The 18,207-nt window shown below is 39.5% G+C and overlaps 1 protein-coding gene across 1 annotated transcript in view; it reads right to left on the bottom strand.

Moving 5' to 3' along the window:
• RFX3 (regulatory factor X3) overlaps positions 1–18,207 on the bottom strand; it is a 594,837-nt gene that overhangs the window by 460,732 nt on the left and 115,898 nt on the right. Inside the window, exon 2 of the mRNA XM_086415305.1 lies at positions 17,925–18,097. The gene's annotated coding sequence lies outside the window, so the exon portion shown is untranslated. The remainder of the gene's footprint in view (positions 1–17,924; positions 18,098–18,207) is intronic.

Raw genomic sequence — 18,207 nt, 5'->3', positions numbered from 1 at the left:
GGCCCCATACTTCTGGCCCAATCAGAGGTCTTCCCTGGGATTAACACATGGAGAGTAGGAGGAAGATGCTACCTGCTCTCTCAGGAGTGGCTGGGCTGTGGCTGCTTGCGGCTGTGTTCTCTGCCATGTGGTCACAATCCAGCTAACCTGGAAAATGCAATCCAGTCCCCAAAGCAAAGCCAAGACTGAGGGAGACGAGAGCTGCAACAGGAGAACGAAAGCTCCAGCAGGATCCATGAGGCTCGGGTCCCCACTGCCCTTCCTCTATTTCTGGGAGCTACACTCACCATCTCCCTCTGAATCCCATTTCTGGATTACATCATTTTGAGATTGGTTTTTGTTATTTGTAACCAAAAGAGGCCTGACTACCATAACTCCATACAAGAGAAGTGAGAGTGATGCTGCTGCGGCTGCTGCTAAGTCGCTTCAGTCATGTCTGACTCTGTGCGACCCCAGAGACAGCAGCGTGATGAGGCAGACGATTAAATACTTATGGGGAAGTGAAGAGACCTCATTTTCTCTATGGAGACTAGAATTACAAAGGATGGAGAAAGAGAAACAGAAAAAATTCTCAAGAGTATTAGGTAACAATAAAAACCAGCATTTGTGTAGGGCTCTACAGTTTTAAAAGGACTTTCATGATCATTTTCTCATTTGGCCCTCACAATAATTCTGTAAAGCAGAGGAAATATAGTGTATAATTATACACATTAACAAACATAACAGAATGGCAAGCGGATGTCTTTCTGGTAGTTCTGGAATATAGTGAAGGCCCATTGCTGAGCACAAAAGACGCTGAAGTGTTTTACATTCTGAGTCCTGAGGACTTTTGTGAGGGGCAGCCTCTCTCTTCACAAGTTTACCGGGAAGGCCAGTTCAGAGAATCAAAACCAAGAACCTCAAATCAAGGGAGAGCCAAGAGCACCAGTAGTGAACATGGGGCATTTGTAAGAAGTGGAGGCTGGCATACCGTTGCCCAGTTGGACATCAAAAGTCCTGCCTTTCTGTCTCTAGATAGAGCACAGAAAATGAAGATAGAGGAAATGAAGTGGGGAAGCAGTGCTCAGTAAGGTTACTTTCCAAGGCCGTAAACCAAGGTTGTAGCTGAAATGAGATTTGAATGTAAACAACCGATGCTCACACTTCATTGTACAGCAGCAGCACAGAGGATTCATGCGACACGGGGAGAGACTTGTAACAGACTGCTTGATCCTAGAATCTCTGATTCAAGGAGTTTGGGGAAGGGGCCAAGACTGTATATTTTTTTTTCCAGCCATGCTGCACAGCTTGTCAGATCTTAGTCCCCAACCAGGGATCAGGCCTAGGCCCCTCTGAGGTGGAAGTGTGGAGTCCAAACCACTGGACTACCAGGGAATTCCCCAAGACTGCATTTTAACAAGTTTCCAGGTGGTGCTGATGCTCCTGATCTAGGAGCATCAACTTTGAGAGAAAGATCTAGATCCTCTCTTTCTGGACCTCTTACATCCCCCTATATTGCATCCCTTTAACAACATGCCAAAAAGCCTTCATTCCCTGTCATCACATATTACTGACATCTCATCAATATTCTGAAGTATGATTTTCCAAGAAATAACATTTCATGTCACATATAAGCTTTAAGTATGTGTGTATGTGTTAGTCACTCAGTCGTGTCTGACTCTCTGCGATCCCATGGACTGTAGCTCTCCAGGCTCCTCTGTCCATGGAAATCTCCAGAAAAGAATACTGGGGTGGGTTGCCATGCCCTTTTCCAGGGGATCTTCCTAACCCAGGGATTGAACTCAGGTATCCCGCATTGCAGGCCACTTCTTTACCATTTGAGCCACATGGGAAGCCACTTCTGGTATACCTTTGCAATTTTTGTTCTATATAACAAATGCCACTCTGGATATGAGGGACAAAAGCTGAGTAGAAATAAAAATTCTAAAGTCTGAAGTCCATGTTACTTTGAAGTGTATCTTATTTAAGAATAGAGTGTGGTTTAGGAGCCAGGCTGAACAGTAGCAGTATATATGGGAAATGGTAGGCTTTGCACATGAAATGTACATCAGGAGAAAAAATAAAGCAGAAAATAAACAAGATGAACTCAAAATACTGTAGCAAATGTTGGGCTGAAACACTGCCAGGTGTGGAGGTGTAGAAAAATGAACACACATTTTGGTGGCAAGGCAAAAACTGTTTAGATCCTTTTGCAGAAGTTTCTGAAAACTGTAACTTTGGCATGGCGCTATGAGTAGAGCTACTGGATTTATCACGTAGGCAAGCCAGCACTGTCCTGTGAAAACTGCCCTGTCCAGTCTTGAATTGCATAACTCCTCTAAATCATCACCTCCACATATGCCAAAGAATGGAACACTGAGAAATGAGTTCTGAGATTTTTTTTCTATACAATAAAAATATACCAGAATGTGGAACTCTGAATAAATACTAACTAGCTCCTACTCTCTTAAAGTAATATTCCTACAAAGGGCTCAAAATGATATCTTTTTAGTATAAGAGAATATGTATACATAGATGTCTATAAATGTATTTTTCTTTAAAACATTTTATGAAGATTAGTTTATGACAAATACCAAAAATTATAACTTCTGGTCAGTACTGATGGCAGAGGAAGAGTCTGAGGGGAGAGATGCCAGCACACTGTGTACAGTAGTGACCACCAACTTTAAACTAATGACCTCTCAAATTTTTTTACCTTAGAAAATGGTTGAGAAAGGCAGTGGTGGAGGTAGGTGCCCTTGAAAACATTTGTCCTGCAAAAAGTCAATGGAGTGTTATATCCATAATCTAGCAATTGCTACCCTAGGATGTGTTCATATTAGCCTGGAACTTCTGATTATTGAACTCAAGGATGCTCAGGAACAATGGAAGGTCAGAGGACAGGGCACTTTTCCACAGGTGCTTCACCCCCTCACTGACTGAGGTCAAGACCAAACCTTATACAGAAGTGGAGGAAAAAACCCCTGACTCAATGACCTATCTTTGTGTCTCCTAGTCCTATATGGCAGTAGATTTCCAAACACTGGACCATTGTTTGGAAGGAAAATAGAAAAAGAAATATGGGATACTGAGACCATGAGGGAAGGAGCATGAGAAATTTGGGTACTGGTGACAGAGTTTAGAAATGCCTTGAGTTCAACCTAAAGCCTTCTTCAGCAATGTTGTCTGACTGGGTTTAAATGTAATCCAAATAGGTTTCTACTCTTGCAAGCATAATAATAATATTAAGTGTGTGTGTGTGTGTGTGTGTGTGTGTGTGTATACACAATCAGACATAGCCACGTACTCTTGTATGATATCACCAGATGATTTATTTATATATAAATAAAATATCTATGTGCAGACTCTTAGTAACTTCTAAGCATTGCTACAGTGTTCAGAAGGAGGTATTATTTTAATCTGATAGATGAGAAAATTTAAGGGTAGGGGCTTATACACAATTTATAAATGAGTGACATGGAGATAATACAAAACCAGCTCTTTCAGATGCCAGAGCCCTGATGTTCCTGGTGTAAGTTAGTGCCTCTGTATCTTTGGGGAATTTTAATGGGATCTGGAAAGTGAAGATATTTCTTAGTGGTTAACATCTTGTGATGTACTTAGCAACAGCTATTTGAGAGCTGGGAGATGATGTAAATCTAGGATAAAGGAAGGAGAGAAAGCAAAGGCAAAACTTAGGAATGACTATGGAATGACTATGGAGACAGCCCTATGACTATGGAGGAAGGAACCAATCAAATTAAACCATCTTTTTAACCTGGTCTAGGACTGTCTCTGGCTATGCTATCTAGAGCAGATATTACTTAATCAATACTTAACCAACTCAGCACATCTTCATCGAGTGCTTGTTATATATTAAGCAGTACTCTTAGGTTTAAAAGACATGAGTCAGGGAGTGATAGTTGCTCAGTGGTGTCTGACTCTTTGCAACACCATGGACCTTAGGCTGCCAGGCTCCTCTGTCCAAGGAATCCTCCAGGCAAGAATACTGGAGTGGATTGCCATTTCCTTCTCCAGGGGATCTTCCTGACCCAGGGATCGAACACGGGTCTCCTGCACTGCAGGCAGATTCTTTACCATCTGAGCCACCAGGGAAGCCTTTGTAAGAGTCCCTGCATTTATGGTGCTCATGCAATGGTTCTCAAACTATCACAATTAGAATCTTCTGAGAACTTGGTTAAAGGTCTGATGTCTGGGTCTCACCTCCAGCTATTTGGATTTTCTTCGTCTGGGGTGAGGTCTGGGTATTACCTTTTGTTTACAACTTCTTTTTTAACCCACAATCAAAAGTACAAACCTGTCTAATGGCTGAGGTAAGTTTTCAGTGTTAGGGCAGGAATGGGTTACAGGTACACTGAGATAATATGCCCCTCAGCTTTTGTCGTGTCTGTACAAGTATCAGTTTCTGTGTCTGCTATGATATATGAAAGGTTGGAAAACACTAAAATTGTTAGCAAATAAACCATTGGCACATATCACAGCATATGGGTAGGTATTTGTGTCCATGTGTCTCTACAGAGAGGTGGTGGGGGAAAATCTGATCCATCATTTAAGCTAAGTGTTCCAAGCGGTCTTTTGCAGAAACTCCCTCAGTGGGGCATAAAACAAAATCAGAGAACCAAACAGTCTTAGAAATCATCTTCTAGCCCAATTCCTTTGTCTCAGAAATTAAGGAAGCTGCTTCCAATTACAGAACAACTCAGGGCTGGAGTCTGGCCATGGACCCCATTCTTTCAGACCCTTTCCAAATAGCTTAATGTAAATCACAACTCTAGATAGGGTAATTGCATAAAGTAAAAAATTAAATATCTGCCCAAATCATATTTATATTGAAGCCTCATCCTATGAGTACCTCACTTCTGCCTTTTTTCCACATACTGCATCCTAAGTAAAGTGACAGTCCAAGAGACAGATGCTCAAGTAGAAGGGTCTCCAGAGAGGCTCATGATTTCCTTAAGCACCACAAGGAAAAAAAAAAAAAAAAGAATGTCACACAAAGCTTTCCCCAGGTAGGGAAAATGCCAAGTTCCTGCCAAGCCTTCTTCCCTCTCCCTGGGTTGCCTCTCCAGTCCCTCTGCCAGCTGCTGTTCTCATTGCTATCATTATTTCTGTTTCTCTGAGAAGAGCAGAATGCTGCCAGCCTGCTTCTGTCCTCCTCAAATTCTCTCATCTCACTGTTTTCTAAAGAACCTTCCGTCAGCCCATTTCTTTCTCTCGCTTTTACATGATTCCTCATTTTCCCTCAGGTCTTAACTATCACATCACTCACTTCCTGCCACTGTAGCTACTGCTGCTGCTACTCTCAGCTGGGCTTTTTGACTTTAAGCACCACCATTTCCAGGGGAAATTCTGGCTGTCCTAATTGTAAAATCCTGAACACTGGTCCTCCATCCTCAATTATGTTCAGTGGATCTCTGCTACAATGTGTTCAGAGCATGTATGGGTGGAACGCTAATGCTCTGTCTCAGGGATATTTGCAACCACCAGCCCCTGGGCTTCTGCTCCCAGGATCAAGCACTCTGCCCTTTCTGTTCTCTTTAATACCCTTCCTCACAGTGTATTCTTCCACTTAGAGTATTTCTAGCTTTTTAAGACTTACCTCAAACTGTTGGCTTGCTACCATCTTGCATAGCTGCTGAGTCTAGGAATTTGGGGATCAACCATCTTAAGTTTGAATGCCAGTTGTGTCACATACTGGATGTGTGACCTTGGGCAAATCACTGACCTTTTTGAGGCTTTGTAAATGGGGACAATAATGGTACCTACATCCTAATGTTGGGAGGACTTACTCAGGACTTTTCCGTTTCTCTTTTTCTAGAATTCAGACACCAAGATGAAACAGTTTCAACCACACAGATGAGGGCAATGCCCTAGGAGGTTCTTAAGTGGGATAACACACATGAAGTACACGGCACAGTATTTGGCACATAGTAACTGCTCAGTAGCATCGTCTGTTGTTATTATTAGACTGTACTCTATCAATGATCAGTCTAAAGATTATGATCTGTGTAAACTACTTACAAGTTAAGAAAATCACAGATATCCAGACTCTCATCACTCATATGATCGATGTCAATTAACTGAGAGAAGTTTTGTCATTAACCATAAGTTTCACATCAAAGTTGCACATTTGCTGCTACTCAACCCAGCTTGGTAACCTTTAACTTGTTCATTCTCTTCTCTGTGCCTTCACAGGCTATTTCTTAGTTTTATGGTTAATGCATCTAAGTTTATACAATACCAGATTTCCATGAATAATTCTGTCATATACGCTCTATTCCCTAAAAATCACCATCCCTCAGAGAGCAAACTCACATTTCTTGGAGCCATTATTATTTTCATAAAATATCTTAAAAATTTAACCCAAATATTACATATCATTTTAGTCATTGTATAGCTAAACTGCTGTGACAAAAAAATCCCAAGTACAGTGAGCTAAAAATAGAAATGTATTTTCTGCGATGTAACAGACAAACATGGACCCACAGGTTTTCCACGACCCTGGGTTCTTTCTGCCTTGTTGTTCTACTGCCTCGTAAGGTGTTTCCCCCATCTGCATTGCTGAAGCAATTTCACCTTGATGTCTAAATTCCAGAAGAATGAAAAACAAAAAGTTTAGGATAAGTGGTTTCATATTTAAGGAAGTAAACTTAATGAAGTTTCACACATCCGTAATACATGCATTGACCAAAACTAAGCCACTACCTAGCGAGACCCACCTTTCCAAGAGGCTGCATGACGTAGTCCCTCAATTACTAAAAAGAAGAGGAAGAATAGATACTGTGGACATTGAGGGGCTTCTGCCGTGTGTGTGTGTGTGTGTGTGTGTGCGTGTGTGCTGTCATGTAGAACTCTTTGAGACCCATGGACTTTAGCCTGCCAGGCTCCTCTGTCCATGTAATTTTTCAGGCAAGAATATTGGAATGGGTTGCCATTTCCTCCTTCAAGGGATCTTCCCAAACCAGGGACCAAACCTGTGTCTCTTGTGTCTCCCACATTGGCAGGAGGATTCTTTACCACTGACCCACCTGGAAGCCCTCTGCTGTGTGTACACACGATTAAAAGCTCAACTAGCACAGAGGAGTGAATTATGAAGATAGCAGTCATCTTCCCTACCCTTTCTCATCATCAACACCAGTCCTCTAAAGAAACCATTAGAAGAATCCAACTCACTTCCTAGCTACTTTGATGATTAAAGATATTATTTAGAGATAAACAGGTATAGACTTTAATCCATCAAAATAGTATACATCTCTACATAATACCTTGTTGATTTCATCAAACATCTAATGAGGTTTCTTTTATTTTTTTCTTACTGAGGACAACTAAAGAAGTTGGATGAACTACAAAAAGCATCTTTTTGAAGCATCATAGAATTGCAAGATAGTAAGGAAATCTGGGGTCAAGACGTAGAAGACAACAGGAAGCTAGAGGGATAAACCTAAACCTAAAAATGTTTTTCCCTAAGGGCTCTTGTCAAGTCTGGGGAAGTAGCTGCAAAGCTGGGCCACCCTTTTAGTGTTGGTCCCAGGGATAAACACACAGAAGTTGAAGACTGAAGCCTGCCAGGAATAGAGATTTGATAAATCAAGCTTCCTTTGAGTTGAAAATCTGAAGGACCAGACTCACCATATGAAGACTAACCCTAAGTAGACCAGCCTTTTCATGGGTTTGCAGTCAGCTTTGCATCACTTAATGGTCAAGTAAACTCAAACTCTTATAGTATGTTAAGATATTCCTGGAATAATAACACCTACTGTTATTTGCAGAAGCAAATGAATATCTTCTCCGGAGGAAGACCTCACCACATCAGGCCTCAAGATTTTCCCCAAATAATTTGCAAAATATACCATCTAATATGTAATGGAAAATAACTAAGTTTATAAGACAACAGGATGCAACGGATGAGTAACAGAAGAAAGAGAGACAACAGAAAGAAGATGCACAACTTGAGTTCTTAGAACTATCAGACATGGTTCATAAAATAATCATGTTTGTTACAATTATGATATAAAGTATAAGCTTAAAAATATCAGAAGTGCACTGGAGACCTTAAAATTTAACATAGCCCATTAAAACCCCAAACTTTGAAAGATGTAATATTCAAAATTAAGATGGGTTTAAGGGCAAATTAAGTTTTGTCATATTAAAAATATATAAATTGGAAGATAGGAAAATGAAAATATCCAGAATGCAGCACAAAGAGCCAAAAGGAAGGAAGTCATAAAAGAAAAGGTAAGAGGTATATGGGATAATCATGAGACATTCTAATCAAACAAGGGTGGAATGAAAGGAATGGGACCGAGGTTAAATTTGAAGAAGTAATAGCTCTGAATTTTTGAAAAGCAAAAAAGAAGGGCTTCCCTGGTGGCTCAGTGGTAAAGAATCTGCCTGCCAATGCAGGAGACATGGGTGCAATCCCTGATCCGAGAAGACCCCACGTACAGTGGAGCAATTAAGCCCATGTGCCACAACTACTGAGCATTTGCTCTAGAGTCCGGGAGCCACAACTACTGAGCCCAGAGCCCAAGTGCCACAACTGTTGAAGCCCATGCACCTACGGCCTTTCTCCATAGTAAGAGAAGCCACAGCAATGAGAAGCACTGCGCCACATCAAAGAGAAGCCCCCGCTTGCCACAACTAGAGAAAAGCCTACGAGCAATGAAGACCCAGTGCAGCCAAAAATAAATAATTACAAAAGAAGAAAGACAAAAAGAAACAATTTCAAACACTCACTGAACCCTAAACAGAATAATCAAAATAAATCCACACCTAGACATTCTCGTGAAACTATAGACAACCATAGATGAGGAGAAAATCTTAAAGAACAAGAGAAAAAAATTACTTTCAAAAGAAGAACAGTTAGACTGAAAATTGACTTCTCTACAGTAACAAAGGAAGTCAGAAAGCAACAGAATATTTTCAATTACATTGAAGTTCAATATGGTTAAAAAAGCTATTTGCAATTAAATCCCTTAAAAAAAACTGGAAAAGATTACAACTTGGAAGCTAGTAGAGACAAAAACTGGAATGTTAAAGGTAATCCAAATAGAATACTTAGAATAAGTAGCACAACTACAGATTTAACTTAAATATCAGTAATTACACTGCATATAAAATGACTAAATATTCAGTTCGAATGAGAGATGTGCAGAATGGATTTAAAAATAAAACTCAACTATATACTTTAAAGAGACATATGTAAAATATAAGGATATAAGAAGTTTGAGAATAAATGGAAAAAAAAAGAAAGAGAAGTCAAGTAAATACTAACTCAAGGAAATCAGCTTTAGTATCCTATAACAGAGTAGACTTTAAAGTGAAAAGCATTAGCATGGATTCTACAGCAAAAGGATAAAATGTCCTATTGTCCATGAGGAAATAATTTAAAATCTGAATGTGCCTAATAACATGGACTAAAAATATGAAGAAAGCATTGACATAACTAAAATGAAAAATAGACAAATGCACAATCATAGTGAGAAATTTTTAGTGCATCTCTCTCAGTAGCTGAAAAAATAAAACAAAAAGGAATATGTAAGACTTAAACAACATGATTAACAAAGTGACCTAAATGACAAAGCTGCAAAATACACATTCTATTCAAGTTTGCACAGCCATAAAATTCTCAGTAGAATGTATTTTCCAACACAATGAAATATGGTAGATATTAATAAGTAGAAAATTCCCCTAAGTATGGACACTTAGAAATACATTTTTTCATAATTAACGGATAAAAGAAGAAATCACAATGGAGATTAAAAGAAGAAATCACAGAGACTAAACTCTGGTGAAAATTCAATAGATCAAAACTTATGTAAAGCAGCTAATATAGTACTTGGAAAGAAATTTATAGACTTAAATGAATGTTAGAAAATAAAAATGGCTAAAAGTAAGTGATCTAAGCATTATGTCCTGCAAAGAAATTATTAAAATGAACTAAACTCAGAGAAATTAAAAGGAGGGAAATAATGATTGGACCAGAGGTTAACAAAAAAAGAAGACAAACATATGATAGAGAGCTTCAACAAAGTCAAAAGTTGGTTCTTTGAACAAGATGATAACATAGACAAAGTCCTGGTAGGACTAATTTAGCAAATAAGAGCGAAAGCACATGTAGCAATATCAGGAAAGAAAAAGGTTTACCACGACAGACTCTATACACACTATAAAAATGAAAAAAGGATGCTATGAACCACTTAACCGTTCAAGACCTAGAGACTGAATAGTCAAATAAAACTGACAGAGGAATGAGAAACTTTCCCAGAAATAAAACTCTAGGCTCTCTCAGTGGTAAAGAACCAGCCTGCCAATGCAGAAGACAAGGATTTGATTCCTGGTTCGGGAAGAACCACATGCCATGGGGCAACTAAGCCTGAGTACCACAACTACTGAGCCTGCGTTCCAGGGCCTGGGAGTCGCAACCACTGAGCCAGGCATCACAACTGCTGAGGTCCACATGCTGAGAGCCTGAGCTCTGCAACAAGAAGCAGTGAGAAGCTCACCTGCACTCCAGTTAGCAGGTAGCCCCCGCTCACTGCAACCAGAGAAAAGCCCCACATGGCAAAGATCCAGTGCAACTGAAAATATATATGTAAAATTATTAAAAAAAAAAAAACAAACTTTAGGTCCACCCACATAGTTTCAACAGTGACTTCTACCAAACATTTAAGGAAGAAATAATTACATGCTTAAAAAATCTCTTCCAAAGAATAAAAAAATAGAATTAAACCCTGAAATCACTTTACAAGACTAGTATAACCCTTGATACCAAAATCTGACAAGTGCAATAAGAAAAGAGAATATTATCAGCCATTCTTACTCACGAATATAGATGCAAAAATCCTAAATAAAATACAAGCAAACATATGATCAAGTTATATTTTCCCAGGAATAAGAGATACAATGCCATCAAATTCAATGTCCACCCATAACTGAAACATATAAAAGAAGGAAAAAGGGAACTTTCCTATCCCGATAAAAGATATCTTCAGGGAAACAAAAGAAATCCTTATTACAAAATTCTCAAAGTAAAAAGTTGAAAGTCTTTCCTCTAAAATAAAATGTTGTAAGCTTTCCCTCTAACATCAGAACAAAATTATATTTAATTCTATTCTGTCTTTTTAACATGCCTTTTAACATTATCTACTGGAATAGAAAGGCAAGAAAATGAAATAAAGGGTTGGAAAAGTAGGAGAAAAACATTATTTACAGAATATGTGATTGCATATGGAGAAACAAAAAAGAATGTAACATAAAGTATTCAAATTCATAATTGAATGTGTAACTTTGTAGGCTAAAGTTCGATACACAAAAATCAATATTTTCTTTATGTCATTGATAACAGAGAATGAAATATCTTAAAGGTTCAATTTGAAATTACATCAAAATACTATGTATACAGGAGTACATCCAAATAAAATGTCTAATGACTTTCCAGATAGATCTGTAAAAACTTATTAAGAGCCATTTCAGTTCAGTTCAGTTCAGTCGTTCAGTCGTGTCCAACTCTTTGCGACCCCATGAATTGCAGCAGGCCAGGCCTCCCTGTAACCCACTCCAGTACTCTTGCCTGGAAAATCCCATGGACGGAGGAGCCTGGTTGGCTGCAGTCCATGGGGTCACTAAGAGTCGGACTCGACTGAGCGACTTCACTTTCGCTTTTCACTTTCATGCATTGGAGAAGGAAATGGCAACCCACTCCAGTGTTCTTGCCTGGAGAATCCCAGGGATGGGGGAGCCTGGTGGGCTGCCGTCTATGGGGTCGCACAGAGTTGGACATGACTGAAGCGACTTAGCAGCAGCAGCAGCAGCAGGCCTCCCTGTCCGTCACCAACTCCCAGAGTTCACTTAAACTCACGTCCATCGAGTCGGTGATGCCATCCAGCCATCTCATCCTCTGTCATCCCCTTCTCCTCCTGCTCCCAATCCCTCCCAGCATCAGAGTCTTTTCCAATGAGTCAACTCTTCACATGAGGTGGCCAAAGTACTGGAGTTTCAGCTTTAGCATCATTCCTTCCAAAGAAGAGCCATCTAGGAAGACCTAATAGATACCCTATCAATATAGACTTGAAACTGAATCCTGTAAAAAGTATAATTCTACCAATGTTGTTATATAGATTCAATGTAATCTCAATCAAAACCCCAAGAGATTGTAAAAGGAATTGGATAAGCTGATTCTAATTTTAGTTTGAAATACAAAAGGCTAAAAATAGCCAAGATTTTCCTGAAGATGAAGAGCAAGACAGGAAGACTTACTCTGATACTAAATGAGCGTGGTATCAGTGTAAGAATAGACATATAGACCTAGAGCAGATGAAGAGACAAAGAAACAGACACACATATTTGGACACTCCAATTATGACAAAGGAAACATTGTAAGGAAGAATGATAGTCTTTCTGAAAAATGAAGCTGGGACAATTAGATCTCCAAACAGAAAAAAAGAATGAAATTATAGCCCTACAGATCAACATAATGAAATCAATACTAGAGGCATTACAGACCTAAATATGAAAGGCAAGACAATGGCACTTACAGGTTATAATCCAGAGGAACATCTTCATGATTTTGCATTAGCGCAAAGGTTTTGTCCCTGTACCCAGAGCCCGTACCAAGAGTGACGCAGCCTTTGAGGGCGAATGTGTTCAGCTTGCACGGGAACCCTTGCCAGCACTGTAGGAGCAATAAGACATTCCACATGGTAAGTCTTTATGTCACTACCACTTGACTGGTCTATGAGCATGCTTCCCTGCTGGGCCAAATCAGGACCACTAGACCAAAGACTCACCGACTCTATGGGCATGAGTTTGAGCAAACTCTGGGAGACAGTGAAGGATAGGGTAGCCTGGTGTGCTGCAGTCTGTGGGATCACAAAGAGTCAGACACGGCTGAGCAACTGAACAATTGAACATCAAGACCAAAGAGGACTCCTAGGCCAAAGAGTACCCACAGCACCTGGTGAGATAGAGAAGGGCCCCAGCATTTTTATTTGTGGATAGAACAGTGCTCCTTAACTGTATCTGGGCCTGAGAATATGAGTGTGTGTGTGTTTAGTTGCTCGGTCATGTCCAACTCTTTGCAACCCCATGGACTGTAGCCCACCAGGCTCCTCTGTCCATGGGATTCTCCAGGCAAGAATACCAGAGTGGGTTGCCATGCCCTTCTTCAGGGATCTTCCCAACCCAGGAATCGAACCCAGGTCTCCTGCACTGCAGGTGGATTCTTTACCATCTGAGCCACCAGGGAAGCCCGTGAGAGAATATGAGCACTAGACACCAGCTGTACAACAAGGAAAGCCTGCACTGCTAGAAGAAAAGACAGTGGTTACTTCTTTCTGTTGATTCTGAATTTTATGTCAGTCGTTTGTTTTACGTGGGTTAATTGTGGGTGTGGAGTCAAAAGCAGGAAAAAATGAGGTTTCTGTCGAGGTGACAGTTTAAAATAAGAAACTTTTTAGTGGCCTTCTTAACTGTAGTTTGTTTTAAATACAAAAAGCATCAGCATGTAAGCAAAGCAAATGACATTTAAATGGATCTGGAATGCAAAGCACATGGAGGAGTCAGGTTGATCTTGAGGCGGATTGTAGGTTGGGCACCTTTCCATCCTCTTGAAAGAACTATTTATTTATATTGGTTGTGTTTTAGTCAGTAAGTCATGTTCAACTTTTGCAACCCTAAGGCCTGTTGCTTGCCAGGCTCCTCTGTCCATGAGATTTCCCAGACAAGAATACTGGTGTGGGTTGCCATTTCTTCTCCAGGGGATCTTCTCAATCCAGGGATCAAACCCAGGTCTCCTGCATTGCAGGCAGATTCTTTACTGACTGAGCTACGAGGGAAGCCCATCTATTAAAATGGGCAACATTAAAGAGTATTTTATTGGAAAGATACAGGAACATCCTAAACCACTTCTTCTCCCTATCCTCTTCTCCCATCTCTAAAATTTCTCTGACATTTCCATGATTTTTGAAATTTCACCTTGCAGGAAATTCTTTAGCTTAAGGTTTAATCTGTGTTACAAAGGGAGGAAAACCAGCATGATCACCAGCATTTTGGTGTAAATAACTTACTCCAGAAAATAGGTTTTGATGAGGAGAAAGCATGAAGCACTGACAGGAGTGAAGGAAAAGCAAGAAGCAGAGAGTGGAAGCACAGGATGTCCCAAGAAAAAGAAGGGGCAGATGTAGCTCAAACTTGGAGTTAAGCAGGAGGATCTGGAGTAGAATTGTGACTATATTGCTCTAGTGACTTAACCAGTTACAGCCTCACTTTTCTTAGCTGTAAAATGACAGCATGTACCCTGGGCCTTTATCTAAGAATTAAATGAAATAATACCATTGACGCATCTGATGGAGTGCTGGTCCCAGGGTAGGAGTCCATTACGTGTAAGCTCCCATGTTGCCAGATTTTTGTTTTTTTCTACCAACACTAATCTTTCATGGTGCCAATTCCTTTGTGATATCTTCCATCTTAGGCATACACATAAGTATTCTCATCACTCTATGGCTTTTATATGACTTAGGAAAACATTTTTTTAGAAAAAAGCAGGATGAGCCTATTTTGTATTCCCCATATCTTAATAATAATATTTTTGGTACTCCCTTTCAGAGGAACTATCTGGAGTTAGAAGAAAATATCCATTTTCCTTCACATTTTCCCCTTTACTTCAGCTTGACAATGTTTCTTACATCTCTCCCGATGAAATGTATGGGAGTATTGATAAAGTACATCACTATCTGAAATAATATGTGAATAGTCTGGATGTGACTCAAGGACATGGTGATTGAGAATAAGTCTGCCTGATTGAGAATAAGTCTGCCTTTCCAGAAGCAATGGCACTGTCTTTGAATGAACAAGGCCAAAAGAGAATCTAATTTATTGAAAAGGAACATAGCTATTTCCTTTTCTTTAGTGTAGTAGTTTTTATACTTTTTTTTTAACCTCAACCTACAGCAAGAAAAACATTTTACGCTGTGACCTGATACACACATATGCATTGTATGTACATGTCTATCTGTTTGAAATGAGTATCATGGAGTAAAACTTACTGTATTTCACACAATTGGAAATGTTCCTTTCTATTCTAATCTTTTTAAATGCTGTTTGAGACCATTATATTGATTTTATGTTTCCCATTTCTAAAACCACTGCTTCAGGGTTTTATTTTGCTTTTCTGAGTGAAAAGCCTCCTCCTGTTAGTTTTAAATGCATTTAATTTGGTTCTATCCCCCCTCCCTTTTTTTGATGTGTGTCTTCAAATATAAATATTAGCTAAGATGGAAGAATATTAAGAAAAATCAGCTTATGATTGCCTTGGTTGAGTTACCTGCCACACAAGTAAATGCAATAAGGGACCTCTCACCATCTTTTATATTTCCTGTCCATTCAACTTCCTTTCTTATTCTCTTTTTCTTTATTATTTCCCCCAAAGACTAATTTTCAGTTGTTATTAGGCACAACAGGATTATTGAAGAGAAGGGAGGGGACTAACATTTAATGAGCAACTGGCTACACATTATTTCTTCTCAATAACACTCAAGGGATTTTTTTTTAATGCATCTCTTTTTACTCATAAGGAAACCAGGATTTAGAGAAGTGAAGAAACTTGCCCAAGGTCAGAAAAATCAAAAAGCTAGGTTCATAGTAGAACCGACCCAAAACCCAGGTCTGGCTAACACCAGAATCACTGCAGAGTATTTCCTTTATGTCAATGTAAAGCTAAAACCACACACACAAAAATTAGACCTTCTGTTTTTAATCTACTAACTCTAGTAAAGCATGTTTGTATCACTTCTTTTCAAATTGTTTTTGTTGTTGTTAGACTCTCTTCTTTACCAAGTATTACACAGAACATATGTTGAACTTTCCAACTTGTCTTCATGCATTCATTCTCCCAGCGCACCATTTATTCATTTAGAGTACTCTGGAGCTTATAACCTACTTACGTAATTTTTCCCCACAAGGATTCCATGTTTTCTATTGCCTTCCAGACTCAGGATTCTACTTTATCTTTGCATTACAACATTTGCTTTCATAGTAACCTCCTCAATACTGAAGAGAAAATTAAAATAAAATGCTTTCTTTTGTAACCTTTAGTTCTCAGCAGAGGCCATTAGGGACTTTAAAATAATCACATTTAAAGCTGATTTTTGAATTGGTAAACACTTTGTATGAAGTTAAATAAGCTTTGCCTGTTCTAGGAGAGAGAGTGGATTAAATTAACCAGTGGTGCATGTCACTTGCCTGAAGTGACAAGAATAAAGAAGAGATTGTACCCACTCCTCTACTCCCATTAAGCTGCCTTTTTATTCTGAAATTGGACTGAGATTCCAGGGCACCTCTTAACCTACAGGAGACACTGGATCTAAAGCAGAAGCAGGTACCCCGTACCTTCTTTAAATTAACAGCTTTACTGAGATATAATTTATATAGTATAATCTGGGACTATTTCTACCCATAACAACATTTCTAACTCTGAAACTTGAAAGGAAATAATAAACAACAATTTCATGCTCTCCCTAGTTCACACTCAGGTAATCTCCTTTATGACTTCCCTCACTCCTTCTTCCCCATTTTTCTTTCCCGCTGCCCCATTACTTGTTGCTCCACACACAGTATATTGACACATCCACCCAGGTATTCTTACACGTGGTCTTTCAAGGATTCCATACCAATTAAGTTTCATTCCAAGGTAAGAACAACCATAAAACAGTATCATTAACCTTGAAAATGCAGTCATCCCTGTGTTAGGGCAGAACTGCAATTATAACTGATGCTTTGTCTTCAGAGAGAAATGAATTGGCAGGAGCAGTGGAATTCGAGATCTAACATTTCATATCATCATTAACAACATCAAGTTTTTCCCTCAGGATTTGGATGGTCACAGTGATAGAGGTGGATTCTAGTTCAGTGATTAAACAAAAGGTTAGGGTACCATCATACACATGATGCCATTATGTCAAAGTGAGAACACCAGTGTGATTTTCTGAATAATGTCATCGACAGTGATGTCTCTCTTAAATTTTAATACTCCTGTGCCAGCTTTCTAATTCATTAACAAATTATATATAAACATTGTTTTAGTATCCAAAACATCCTATGAACCACCAGCCCCACCTTCTGAAAAAAAAAAAAAAAAAAGTTGAGCCTTAGCTGTGTCACATTTTGAGTTTTACATCATTCTCAGGTGACGGTGGGAGACATCGTATAATAGGATGCCCTGCTGGAGATGAATTAATTTGTGCTTTTCGCTCTTCTATGAAACAGGAGCATCCAGAAAACCAACTCTGGAGCTCACATCTAGAAAGGGAAGGTGAGCATATCCTGAAATCACCTGGAAGCCAGATTTACTTCAAGAGGTTGGGGCAGGGCTGATCACCCTGTTTCAAGGGGAAAATGAGAACCTCTGTACCCAGCTGTGATGGAGAAATAGAAGCTGAGTACTCTTTTGTCCCCCCAAAGGAAGTTTAATCAGGCAGTTTATATTTTCAGGTTAGAAAAGGGTAAGTTATCTAAACCCTGAGAGTGTAGATTCCTGAAAGGAAATGAGGACAGCAAAGCTAAGCATTGATGAAGCAATTGAAGAAATAAAAGTGTAGGCAACTTTTGGCTGAAGCAAAAAATGGAAGGAGATGTATCCCTTAAAGGACCACAGAAGCCTGAATGGGAATCTAACAGTGAATGGGCATTTCCAAGTGAACCAGAATCTTCTGTGGGACCGCAAACAGCAAATTCACCATAGCAACATAATGGGAGAGCAAGAAACATCTTAGGTGTGGAAATTGTACTGACTGTTCTGGACTACATAAAGTTCAGAATTTGGAGGGGGGAATCATTTATGGAGACAGGATATACTGGTTTTCTATTGCTGCTATAACCAGTTAGTGCAAACTTTGGTGGCTTAAAACAACAAAGATCGATTATCTTACAGTTCTGTAGGTTTGACATCTGAAGGGTGGCTCCTTGGGGTAGCATCAAGGTGTCAGAACTGCATTTCTTCTGCATGCTCCAGGGGAGAATCCATTTCCTCACATTTTCTAGCATCTACAGCAGGGGTTCCCAACTTCTGGGATCTAATGCCTGATGATCTGAGGTGGAGACGCTATAATAATAATAGAAATAAAGTACACAATAAATGTAACACACTTAATCATCCTGAAAGCATCTCCCACTCCCTCCCTGTCCATAGGAAAATAATGGACAGGAAACCAG

The sequence above is a fragment of the Bos grunniens genome, chromosome 8 (genome assembly GCF_055505025.1).
Source record: "Bos grunniens cultivar Pamir isolate PY7600 chromosome 8, Bosgru_T2T1.0, whole genome shotgun sequence".
NCBI lineage: Eukaryota > Metazoa > Chordata > Mammalia > Artiodactyla > Bovidae > Bos > Bos grunniens.
Note: the sequence above shows the minus strand (reverse complement) of the source record. Positions and strands in the feature narration are given on the sequence as shown.